General features: G+C 42.8%; 2 protein-coding genes across 5 annotated transcripts in view; one reads left to right on the plus strand and one right to left on the minus strand.

Moving 5' to 3' along the window:
• The window catches only part of KLHL5 (kelch like family member 5), a 106,862-nt gene extending 102,423 nt beyond the window's left edge, over nucleotides 1-4,439 (minus strand). The window contains exon 1 of one of the 3 annotated variants that reach the window (XM_058299645.2): nucleotides 4,268-4,439. The gene's annotated coding sequence lies outside the window, so the exon portion shown is untranslated. The remainder of the gene's footprint in view (nucleotides 1-4,267) is intronic. The other 2 variants (XM_058299651.2, XM_071217019.1) reach the window with 2 other exon arrangements.
• A 295-nt stretch (nucleotides 4,440-4,734) lies between these two features.
• TMEM156 (transmembrane protein 156) overlaps nucleotides 4,735-12,152 on the plus strand; it is a 45,187-nt gene continuing 37,769 nt past the window's right edge. Inside the window, exons 1-2 of one of the 2 annotated variants that reach the window (XM_071216954.1) lie at nucleotides 4,735-4,810; nucleotides 11,094-11,190. The gene's annotated coding sequence lies outside the window, so the exon portion shown is untranslated. The remainder of the gene's footprint in view (nucleotides 4,811-11,093; nucleotides 11,191-12,152) is intronic. The other variant, XM_071216955.1, reaches the window with a different exon arrangement.

The raw sequence follows: 12,152 nt of genomic DNA on the forward strand, positions 1-12,152 counted from the left end.
GCATCTCAAGTTTCTTTAATTGCAAGCTATTAAAAACTGCCTCCTTCTCTACTACAAAGCTCTCCTAGGTAGTACTTGCCAATTATCCTAACTTTTATGCCTTAGATCCAACTCCTTTATTTCCAAGCTTGGCAGTGGTTAATTTAAGAGCTAGCCACGATGTGGCACTTGCAAAAAAATTCAATTCTTTGGCATTGCTAAAGGCTCTGCTTAGTTTAAGTGTACAAACTCTTAGGATAGGACATCCACATAACAGCAAAATAGAGAAAATTGGACAAATAAGAAAAAGAAAAAAGAAATAGATGTGGAGCAAGAGATATTGACAAGAAATCATATAGTCTTGGAGGACAGAAAATAATCCCAGTTCTTCATTTTCTACTACTAATGCCAAACTTTGTGACATAAAGCTATACCCTCCTTCTAACAAAATATTCTCATTACATAAGCTAGTTTAAGTAGGTTTTTGTAACTTGTAACTAAAGAATTAAAAAAAAAAAAGAGGAAAGGGGTGGTGGTGTAACAATGTACATATACATAATCAGGGTTCATCACATTGAAAAATTCTGTTATATTGTTGACTTCAGGAGAGAACTCATTTACAGCTATTTTCTGTTGGGATTGAAAATTCCCCCATTCATCTTTGTATCTTCATAGGACCTAACACAGTGCTTTATACACACCACATTTAACAAATGTCTATTGAATGGAAATATAATTCAAAAAGAATGAAATTCACTTGGTCAAAATAGTACATCTATTGTGGTGTTTCAAAAGCACTTCACTTCCAATTAATAAAGGATGTTCTTTCAAATACTCACTAGCATAATCCTATGGTTAAAATCACAAATACTAATACAAAGAAGTTCTGCTTTTTCTTTTCTAAATAGGCTACTGAAAACATAATTTGGAGTTTGATGTATTCATATTTTGAGTTAACTCAAGGAATTATGAAATTGGCTTAAGTGTAGTAGTCATTAAGACTATTTGAAGACTATTTCAGTTCTCCTCCTTCTGGGCACAAAGTAGGACTTCATTTCCCCAATCCCTTTAAGTTGTGTGTGGTCATGTGACTTGTTTGGCCAATGAAATGATAGCGGAAGTTACATGTGTCACTTCCAGGTAGAAACCTTTAAGAGCCAATGTGCAATTTATCACATCCCTTCCCCTGTTCTAACAACTGTGGATGTTTCAGTTGAGATGGATTATCTTACAGCCTAGGGCTCTCTCTGAATGACTCCCTGGAACAGAGCTCTCCTGCTGACCTTCAATGGACACATAGCATGACTGAGAAGTAAACGTTTGTTGTTTTAAACCACTAAGATGTTGGGGGTCTTTTGTAACCACAGCACAACTTATCCTGCCTAATATGCTTAGAAAACCCCTTTCTCATAAATGAAGAAAAAAATAACTCTGGTAGAATAACATTTTGTATAGCACTCCATGGTTTAGAGAGTACTTTAATCAAGAAGTACTTTGGATTAAAAAAGTATTTCTCATTATCCAAACACAGGAATTGAATGAATTCAGATGAATCTTTGGACAAATCGCTCATTCCCTCAACTCTCACTACTGCTATCTGAAACTCAGGAACCAAATAACATTTGGACATGATTTTCCTTATCCTCCAAACTCTTGTCATCTGTACTCAGGAATGGAAGAAATTTAGACAATAAGGTATTCTGGATACACTGTTTCAATTGTACCTTTATAGCTCTATAGTTTACCCACCACTCAGTAGACTCTCAACATCTATTCCATAAATGAATTGTATGCTATCACTACTCTAATCTTACAAATGAGGAAAGAGATTCAGAGAGGTTCATTAACTTGCTGGAAATAACCCTGCACATCAGTGGTACAATCCTAGGTTTTCTGGTTCCAAATCCCTTTCTCTGTCCACTGTGTACCACACTGTCTCTCTAAGGTCTCTTATAGCTACAAAATTCTATGATTTGATAGTAAATTAAAAATAGAAATAGTATTTGTGTTAAAAAGAGCATACTATTCATACATTTACATCCAATAATTAAAGTTACTCTTCAAGGACTTCTACTTGCATAAACCTAGTTGAATCTAAGACACCAATTACACTGAAGTACAGAACAGGGAGCTCTTGAGGTCATTTGGTCCAAAATTGCCACTTGCAGACAAGCAATGAGGAACTGTGCAAGAATTCAGAGGGAAAGTAGCCTTTCATTTGATATGCACCATATTAAAATCCTGACTTTTAGATTTTCTTTATTTTTGGTCTTTATCAAATTGCCTATCCTCAAATTCTGTGCTCTCCAATTTTCGTAAAACCTCAGTTGTAAGAAATACTAATGAAGAATTGCTTGAAGGATAGGCAATTCATCCGTTTAGTGTAGGTTCAGTGATTCTCAATTTGTGTTCGAGCACCAAATAAATCTGGAAAAGGCTATAAAATATATCTCCCTTTAAGAGAATAAACTTGACCATTACTATATTAAACCTCCAAGGAATGCTATAGTAAAATACTACTGAAATATGTCTAACCCAGCTATCTCAAAGTTATTTGAGCTAGGAATTTTTTTTCAAGAATAAACTATTCATTTCTCATTCCTTAGAACACAATTTGGTAAGGACCATTCCAGGTAATTCTAAATGTTATGAATGGATCAAGTCTTCAGGGAACTTATCTGTACAGTTTTATTATTGCCCTGTATGGAAGAACACTGAAGAAACAGATGTCTAAAACTCATTATTTTCTGTAGGGATAGTTTAAAGATGTTGTCAATTCTTTTACACAATATCCCTTTATATTAGGGTCCATGAGAAAATGTTCCTAACAGGCCTCATTATCAGAAAATGTCCTGCTTTGCCAGAAGAACTGGTTTGTTTTTATCTTCGAATTAGAAACACACTGAAACTTACTTTGTTCCTCTTAATCTCTCCCTTTTTTTTTTTCTTTCCTACTAGGAAGCTCAGAGCCAAAACTGTGACTCAACTCTAATACAGGATCTTATAGCATGTGCTTGGCATTATTTTTCCCCTTGGCTTCCTCTCCTTACTTTTTTCCTGCTTTGCCTCAAACTGTCATTAGTTTTGTTTTACCCTACTGTATTATTTGGATCCTAAGCTGCTTCAAATCATTTTTGGAGCTATATTGTATATATTGTCAATCTTTTTACAATTTCATATTGATTTCTCCTTCCCTACACCCAAATACCAGTGTATTTACATCTGTGTAAAAGTACTCAAATTAGTTATGACAAACCAATAGAAGATACATATTCACAATACAGCCAAACCCATAAATGCTTAAACCCAGGAAAAAACCTCATTATTGTTTTCTCAGTGGTCTAATAACCAAAAGGACTTAGATTATTTTCTAAGTGAAAGGAGAACTGACATGTATTGGACATCTACTAACTGCTAGGCACTTTACTTGAGAAGCAGGAGCTCCATTTTTAAAAGAAAGCAGAAATGGCATTTGCATATCCATTATCTCTGGAAGGATGCACAAGAAACTGATTGGTGTGGTTAAGGGTTCCGGGAAGGATGGGGAGAGGGACTTTTGTACAACTATTCTTTTGTGCCTTTTGGATATTGTGGATGTACCAACTATTCAACAATATCTTTAAAAAATCAAATGAAGCGATAATAAAGCCGGCAATAATGCTTTACTCTTTGACACTGCAAACTTTTTTCTTCAGCTTCCAATCCCAGCGTATGCTCTGAAATGCCTACGTGAAAAAGTTTCAACCAGGTCCGCCCGATCTCACCAAAATACAGACCCCTTCTGATTCTGCACATTCCGGGGTCGAGGCAATGATTAAAAATACAAGCTTGAAACTTTACGTTATGACAGCCTGCAGGTAACAATGAGGAAAAATCATTCGACACGGTTTCCAGGGTGCTTATGAGTTGGAATGGCACGTGAAAGAAGCAATGATCCTGAAGAGCAGTCCACTCCTCCCGCGCCGGCCTCGCACGCCGCGCCTCCAACTTTGAGCAACTCGAGCGCGGCGCAGGACGCGGCTCCCGGGCTCGCGGCTCCGCCGGCCCCGGGTTCGAGACCCGGGCGCTCATCTGGGAGGCCCCCGCCTGGCCCACCCGCTGAGGACAAAGGTGCCCCGGAGCCGCCTCCCCGCGGAGGGCCGAGTCCTCGGGCCCGCGCCCTCCGGGCCGCCGCGGCGGGCAGGAGGCACGCGCGGGCGCGGGGAGGGGGCCTGGGCGCGCGGCCCCGGCCCGGCCGGCCGGCTGCGGCCCCCTCCCCGACGCCGAGCAGGAAGTCAGTCGCACTTACCGCGTCGGGCTCCGGAGGCGGCCGGGGGCCACGGGGGGCCGGGGCGGCCAGGCGGGAGGAGGAGGGTAGGCGGGGGGCGGGGGGCGGCTCGCCGAGGAGAGGGAGGCTCGGCCCCGCGAGCGCCCCCAGCCCCTTCCCGGCAGCCTCACCCCCGGCGCCGGCCGGCCCGCAGCGGGCCACTCCCCCTCCGTCTGGCTGCGCCTGGGCCGGGATTACAAACTCCGGGGGCAGCCCCGAAGGGGGCGGACAGGCAACCGGGGTGGGGAACCACAGACCCGCTCGTTCCTCAGCCCCGGCCGAGCGCGAGCGGCCGTCGGCCCCGCCCCCGCCGCCGGGCCCCGCCCCCGCCGCCGGGCCCCGCCCCCGCTGCCGGCCCCGCCCCCTCCCGCCGGGCCCCGCCCCCGCCGCCGGGCCCCGCCCCCGCTGCCGGCCCCGCCCCCTCCCGCCGGGCCCCGCCCCCTCCCGCCGGGCCGCGTGCCCCCGGAGGCCGCCGCCGCCGCCCGCTCGGCCGTTTCCACTCTCCCCTCCCAGCGCGGCTCCCGGGTAGGGGCGCTAGGGGAGCCCGTGGGGGGCGGGGGGAGCGGGACGTCAGGCTGGGCGGGGCTCCGGGAAGGAGGGGGCGGGGCCCGTCGGACTTGGCAAAGGTTCGGTGTGTTCCGGGCCCATGGAAATCGGGATGTGGGAATTCCCGAGGGTGGAAGTTTAGGAAGAGGTCCCTCTGCAGGGCTGGAAGGCGAAAAGAGAGCGGGCTGTGGTTTTAACTCCTTGGAGAACAGAGCTTCGGGGCGGGCCTCTCTTCAACCTCTGCAACTCTTCCCTTTGCAATGACCTGATAATTACTGTGGGTTTGGGCCATAGCAGTTTTGACCATTGACACGGTGGCCAGAATCATTATTCTTCCAATGGTGGGCTACTAGGAATCAGACAATAGTATGTTCCCTGTTTGCTTCTCTACCAAACTGTATATGCTAGATGCTGAGAAGAACAGTAACTAATCTATCGAGCATCTATATACCAAACACTCGTCTAAACTGCTTTTCATACATTAATTCATAATCAGGCTTGAACAAAATACCTGTCGTTCCTGTTCTCGTGGGGCAGGATAAAAAGGAGGTTCCTGAAGTTTTTCGAAGTGATGTATAAACGAAATACCGCCCGCTTTTGGTTCTTTTCAGATTCAGTGTTTGTTACTTTGAGCCAGCTGTTTACTGTGCTGGTTGAATGTGGTAGTTTCCCGAGAGGATGTTTGACCAAGAGCTCTAAAGTGTGTCTCCAGAATGAAAACCCAGTATGAGCAAGGGGTCCGGAAGACTGGTGGTCAAGGCACTAGTAGAATAACAGCCAAATGGTGACAGCTGCCTGGGTGGCTGACATCCATTTAAGGATGTTTCCTACATTCTCACTTGGGGAAGTGGTCAGAAAAAGCAACATCATGTAAAACAACGAAGCGCTGACAGGGGCTGCTAGTTCAAATAGAAGTGAAAGGGCTTATTTAATATGCTACAATCAGGAAGGAGATGCATGGCAAATTCTAGCTTTGAGGGCTCCAACCACAAAGCACAGGATACGTTTTCAATGGAGTAACGTGAAAGACTTTTCCCCCTCTGCAGGCACACCTTAACACGCAGATAAAAAATGCTTCAGTAGCATTATCTTTAAGCATTACAATACTTAATACTACTGTATTAAGTGATACAATAGCTTGAGCTTTTGGAATCTGGTATAACTCTTCAGCCCTCACTTGATTTTTCAGTGCTAACATTTGTGCACATGAACAGCAAAGTGACATTCTTCTCATAGCTATTTTTTCCCTATCATACTTGTTTGTTGTTCTATTTTGGAAATATAAGAGCATTTTTCTTTTGGGTTCGTATGAGAAAGACTAGTAAAGTGTCACTAATCAGATTACAATTACAATAAAAAGATGACTCCTAATCTGAGAAATAGGAATTCCCATATACCACCTCATTTCCCCCTAACATTCCCAAACGTCATTTGCTCTGTCCTGAAATCTATTCCCTTTGTTTTACTAATGTGCATTTTCAGCTTATTTACTTCATCACTCCTGTAAAAGCAAGTCAAATAAAGCATCCCTTTATGATCTGGCTCCCTGCTGCTGACCTTTGTTCCGACCTTGGTGCCCTCTCTTAACAATACACAAAACACTTGCCTGTGAAACCTTCCAGTGTCTCTCTTCCTGGAAGGCTCTTGACTACTCACTGAGCTGGCTCCCTCTTCCTTACCCTTCCTGAGGTAAACCTGGAATGTCCCCCACCCAGTCCCTTCCCTTCACAGCACTTAGCACCACTTGACAGATATTTGTTTATTTATTTCTCTATTTCCACTGAAATATAAGCTCCGTGAGCTCAGAACTTTGTCTGATTCGTCCATTGTTACATTTCCAATATCTATTACTTACCATGCCATAGCAGATACTCAATATTTTTTTTAATGGATGAATGATTCCACATAGAAAAGACTGCTCATACTCTTTTTTGCAATGGCTAAAGGGATTTCATTCAGTTTATCTTAAAACTGAATCATGTAACCTAGGTGTTTTAATAAACAGGTCTAAAATACAGCTCAGTATTACCATTTAAAATTAGACTTTGTCTATCTCTTTCTCTCTATCATTCTGGCAATAGAAACCGTATTTGAAGAATCACTCACAGCTAGGAATCTATGCGGAGACCTTACAACTTGGCCCATAAATGGTTACATAAAATGAGAGTAATGACAGATCAATAAGTGCTGTGAAAATCTCAATATTTTTCAAGATGGAGCAATATAGCACTGATCAGAAGTGGAATAATTGAACCTAAAATTTGATTACTCTACTGACAACTTGATAGATGGCACCAATATGATGTCCTGAGTGCTTGAATAATTTTAATTGACAGTAATCATGAGGTGAGGTGAACAATTAATGTTGTAATCTAGTTACAGTGTAGTATGGATAACCAGCAAACAGAACTTATCCTTAGTGTATAGATGTTCTTAACAAAGCAAAATGGTTTGACTTTTCATTTTCTGCTCTGATTACAGGGTGTGTAGGTGTGGGCATTAAAAGCTTAAACTGTCATTATATGCGGTATATATGATCCCAGGAATGGGTTTTAGTTCTTTTCAGATATGAACAAGGATTTCTTTCAGAAGTATTTCTGCTGACCATGTTTTGACATGTCTCTGCCTCCTATTAAAATATAGAGCTATATAATAAGGTATGAACAGATCATACCTCTGGAGTTATAATCTCCAGGTAGGGAGAGATAGGTGGCTAAATAAACTCAACTTTGTGCTGCTGAAGTTCATCTCAGAATATCACTGCTGTTACTCTTGGATCTCCAGGGTAACTGTTCCCCTTTTAATTTTGCCCAAATACAGACCAAAAAAAAAAAGTTATGGTTCCCTTCTCCACAGCCAAGTCGATCTAAAATTTTCAAAATGAACTTTAAGATAGAAAGAAGAAAAGAATGAAATTATGGGAAAAAATGAGATTATGGAAAGTACAAGTGACACCAATAACTTCATTCATTTACTCAGCTACTTTGCTTTCCTTTTGGTTCCCTTTCTTTCCCTACATGTAAGGTCATTTTCCTGTCTTTCACATGGGAGCCATCAAATGTGTCCCAATCACATTTTAGGCTAAAAGTCCCACTTACACATCTGTTCAGTTCTTACTTCTGGTCAGGATATGGCTTCAGCATGGTCAAATTGCAGAACTGTGATGAATGACACAATGTACAAGCCCCTTTTTGAGGTGAAACTACTCTTGGCACACAGAGGAAAGGCCATTATAAGCCCACTGTCAGCACCCTCTTGTAAGAATTGGCCCCAACACACACAGTGTTGGGTGCACAGGAAAGGAATGTGCATTCTCTCATGCACATGTTTCCATTCATAAATAGGACTTCTAAAATCAGGCCATGCTATCTAACTGGAAATTGGTTTTGGTAAAGCAGGCTCTAAACACTTCCTGCCAGCCTCCCTAACCTTTCTAAACTACAAACCTAACTATTCATTCCTCCAGGACCCTGATTTTCACACTTAAGTGACCATTGCCTTCAAGATAAAGTTCAAACACCTTAGCATGGTTGTAAGGACCTTTCTAGTTCTGTGCACAGTCTAAACTGCTTGTAGTTTTCAGAACATACCATTTCTTCCACATCTATACTCTAAATATATACCCTCCATCTGGAGTGCCATCCCTGTCCAATCTTTGCTTGCTCAGTCCTGCAGGATTCAACTAAAGGACCATTTCTTCTGGCAAACTTTATCCTGATCTCTCCAAACTGACAGTGTTCCTCCTCCTTGCTCCCACATACCCTGTATGCCAGCCCCCATCGTATCAGTTAAACTACCTGATGTGCTGTGAACATTGGTTTTCTTGTCTGGCTCCCTGACTAGGTCAGAGGTCTTTGATGGCAGGCACTCAAATATTTGCTATTGAATGAGTGAATGAATGAATGAAGAATCACCCCTTGCCTGTGAAGCTTTGAGAAACAGCGCCTTAGAAATGTGACCATTCTTTCTCTGAACATTATAACATATACAGATAAGACTCTTCCTTTAATTTAGTGTTATGCTATCCGTTTCATGAAACTTTAGGTCCTTAGTTTAGGGTGCTATAAACTCAAAAAGGGGAAGGAAATGGTCACAAAGTACTTGTATTTATTTCCATGCATTAAAAAATATCTTCCAGCATCTCCATATACTTATTTTACCTTATAAAAAATAACAGTTGCAGTACTACTAGTTGATGTCCCATGAATTTAAAAAAGTGTTCCAGGATGTATCTTTTATTTGATATATAATTTCCTGATTCATTGTTCAACAGGAACTGCCCAGTCTGGATTCTTTTTTAATGTTCTGGGGCAACAAGTTTGTAACCACTGAACAAGATTGAGCATTTAGGCTTGTTACAGTCCTGATGGTTTGTTTATAGAATATTCATTTAGCAACATTTAACAAATAGTATGAAGAAGCCTATGGCACATAAAGCACTGTGTTACTTGCTGTGGGGGAGAGAATGAACAAAGATGAATCAGACAGATACATGAACTGAAAAGTTCGTATCAGGCATTATGCTTACTCTTTCTCCACCATTTTCTTCATCTTTTTAAAAGCACACATTCCTCTGTGTTCACACTTCCATTCTATATTCAGTAACTACACTTAGCGCAGAATTCTTGGGGAAAGATTCTGACTGAGTAACAAGCAGCTGACCTGAGATACAAAAAACAGTGGATGAATAGAAGGTGGCACGCACTGTACACATCCCAAGACATTCACAGAGGTAATGGTCTGAGCAATACAAGGGGGAAGATAATGAACATTTCATTCTCTCTGCTCCCTCCCACCTATCCCCAAGAAAATCCGAGAAAATCATTACTCAGATTTAGAAGATGTCTCTTCTTGCAGCCGATTCTTTTGATCTGAGATTGGATCTTTTGAACTAATATTTTCAGACCCTGAGTAATTAATTTTACTCTTTCCTAATGTGTCAAAGGTGGTTATTTTCTAGCATCATGAAGAATGTTTTGCTTGTGCTTCTTAGTCTCTTGACACATATAATAAACAAGACCATGCATTTCAATGTCAGATTTGTTGCCAGAAACTTTGTTCCCAGAGGCTGAAATAGTGCAGGGGGCTTGGGAATCCATTCCAGGATGGTTTCCCCTTCTCGCCTCCCCTCCTCTGAGTGTCCTGGCTGGGCAGACAAGCCTACTTCATACCTTTTAAGGAAAGCAGCCTCAACTTTTCCTGCATAGGTTGCTATCTCCTGCCGCACGTTTTGTTAGTGAAGACAAACTGCCTTTCCCGGTCTCAGGTGGTTGGGGCAGGCCAGTGCCAGCAAAGCGGGTGTGCAGGAGCCGGGCTGGAGAAGGCCAGTCACCTCTGGGGTGGGGTGGGGTGTGAATGCAAAGGACCGTGGTGGACTCTGCTAGTCCCCAGCGTTCTAAATACCGTAGTGGCGTATTCTACCAGACCCTCTGCAGAGGAAATAAATTAGGTGAGCGAAGAGAAGGCAGCTCAGTGAACCGCAGCCTGTGGTCTGAGCCACACTGACTACTTTCTTTTGCTCTCTGAGGGGCTGGCTGTGCAGTCCGTGGTGGGCTGAGCTGAACCGGAGGAAGGGGTGACCTGTTCTGAGCCCTCATGGCTCAGGGCTTCTTTGCAAAAACCTCGCCACAACCACGGAAGGTAACCAGGCGGCTGTTAGAGTGTCATTATCGTCTCCTGCCCAGGGAATCTTCTGCCCCGAGGCTCCCTCTGGCTTTCTCTTCAATTAAGGTCAGACTCTGGCCCAGGGGAAAGCCGCCAGCCTCAGAAACGGTACCACAGTCCCTCTCTTAATAATCTTTTCTAAAACAGCAAGAAGGCTCTGTGTGGAGAGGGGGAGGGAGAGAGAGGGAGATGTTTTTAGGGTTATAATTTACATATAGTAAAACCCACCCTTTTTAGTGCACATTTCTGAATTTTGACTAATGCATACAGTTGTGTAGCCACTACCATAATCAAGATATAGAACATTTCTGTCAACCTAAAAACTCCCTTGTGCCCTTTGTAGTCAACCCCTCCCTCTACCTCCAGCCTCTAGCAACCACCATTTTCTGCCCCTGTAGTTTTGCATTTTCCCCAAAGTCATATAAATGGAATCATACAAGGCCTACATTAACATTCTTATTTAACCAACATGTGCCCTGCCCAACTCTCTCCTAACACATTTCAGCACTTATACTTTGCCTTATTTTTTTTCAGAACACTTAACATTATCTGAAAATAAATTATCATTATACACTTGATTTTTTTCTCTCATTCGAAGGTAGCACGCCCACTAGAACGTGAAGGCAAGGACTTTGACTCATTTGCTGCTGTGTCTCCAGGAGTCTGGACATTGCCTGCCATTTTTTAAGTCTTCGGTAAATATTTGTTGAATGAATCATGAAATCAAGGAAGAGACTGGAACTTTCCTGAACTTTCTGCATACTCAGGCAGATGTGATTAAGAAGAGATTACTCCCCTACTGAATATCTTAATCCAAGTATTGCTGTGTTGCCAGAGTAGATGGCTTATCTGCAAGTAACAATTAGAAGTAATTAGGCTGATCCAGATTATGACTTGGTTTTTAAACTCACTTTCTGGGTGATTAGATTACCCAGGGTAGAAGTGGTCCGAAGTGAGGAAAGGGGAAATGATGCAACTATTTCATAGCGCTGTTAGGAGGATTACAGGGCTTACCGTAAAGTGAAGTGCTGAGCGCTGTGGCTCTCATCCCAGTTGATTCTGCCCCCAGGGGATGTCTGGCAATGTCTGGAGACATTTTTGGTTGTTGCGACTTGAGGGGGGGCTGCTGGCATCTGGAGAGTAGAGGCCAGAGACGTTACACATCCTACAAGGCACAGCACGGTCCCTCCAGCAAAGAATTACCCAGCCTAAAATGTCAGTAGTGCAAGCTGTTGGGAAATCCCAGGCTAGAAGAATGTCTGGCCCATAGTTAGGGCTACATTTGTGTTTGCTATGATTGTTATTCTGCGGCATAAGTGAACCTTCCTGACAAATGCCACTCAGCCCGAGTTTCAGCAGACAAAGTTGGGTGACAGGATGGCACCGTGGTTGTAGGCATTAAGTCTTCAGTCAGACCCTCTCGGTTTGAATCCTAGTTTTACCCTTTAACGATGTGGCTTTGAGCGAGACGCTTGGCTTCATTAGAAAAAAGAAAAAGAATATGTACTGATCATATTATAAACTCTAAAGAAGTATATATTTCATGTAATAAATATATAACTACATAAACGTTAAATTTGAAACCATCATTTTTAACGCCATTACTTATCATTTAAAAATATATGCATGTTGTTTTTGCTTTCCAGGTTGAGCAGCT

This window comes from Dasypus novemcinctus, chromosome 1, assembly GCF_030445035.2.
Source record: "Dasypus novemcinctus isolate mDasNov1 chromosome 1, mDasNov1.1.hap2, whole genome shotgun sequence".
Lineage (NCBI taxonomy): Eukaryota > Metazoa > Chordata > Mammalia > Cingulata > Dasypodidae > Dasypus > Dasypus novemcinctus.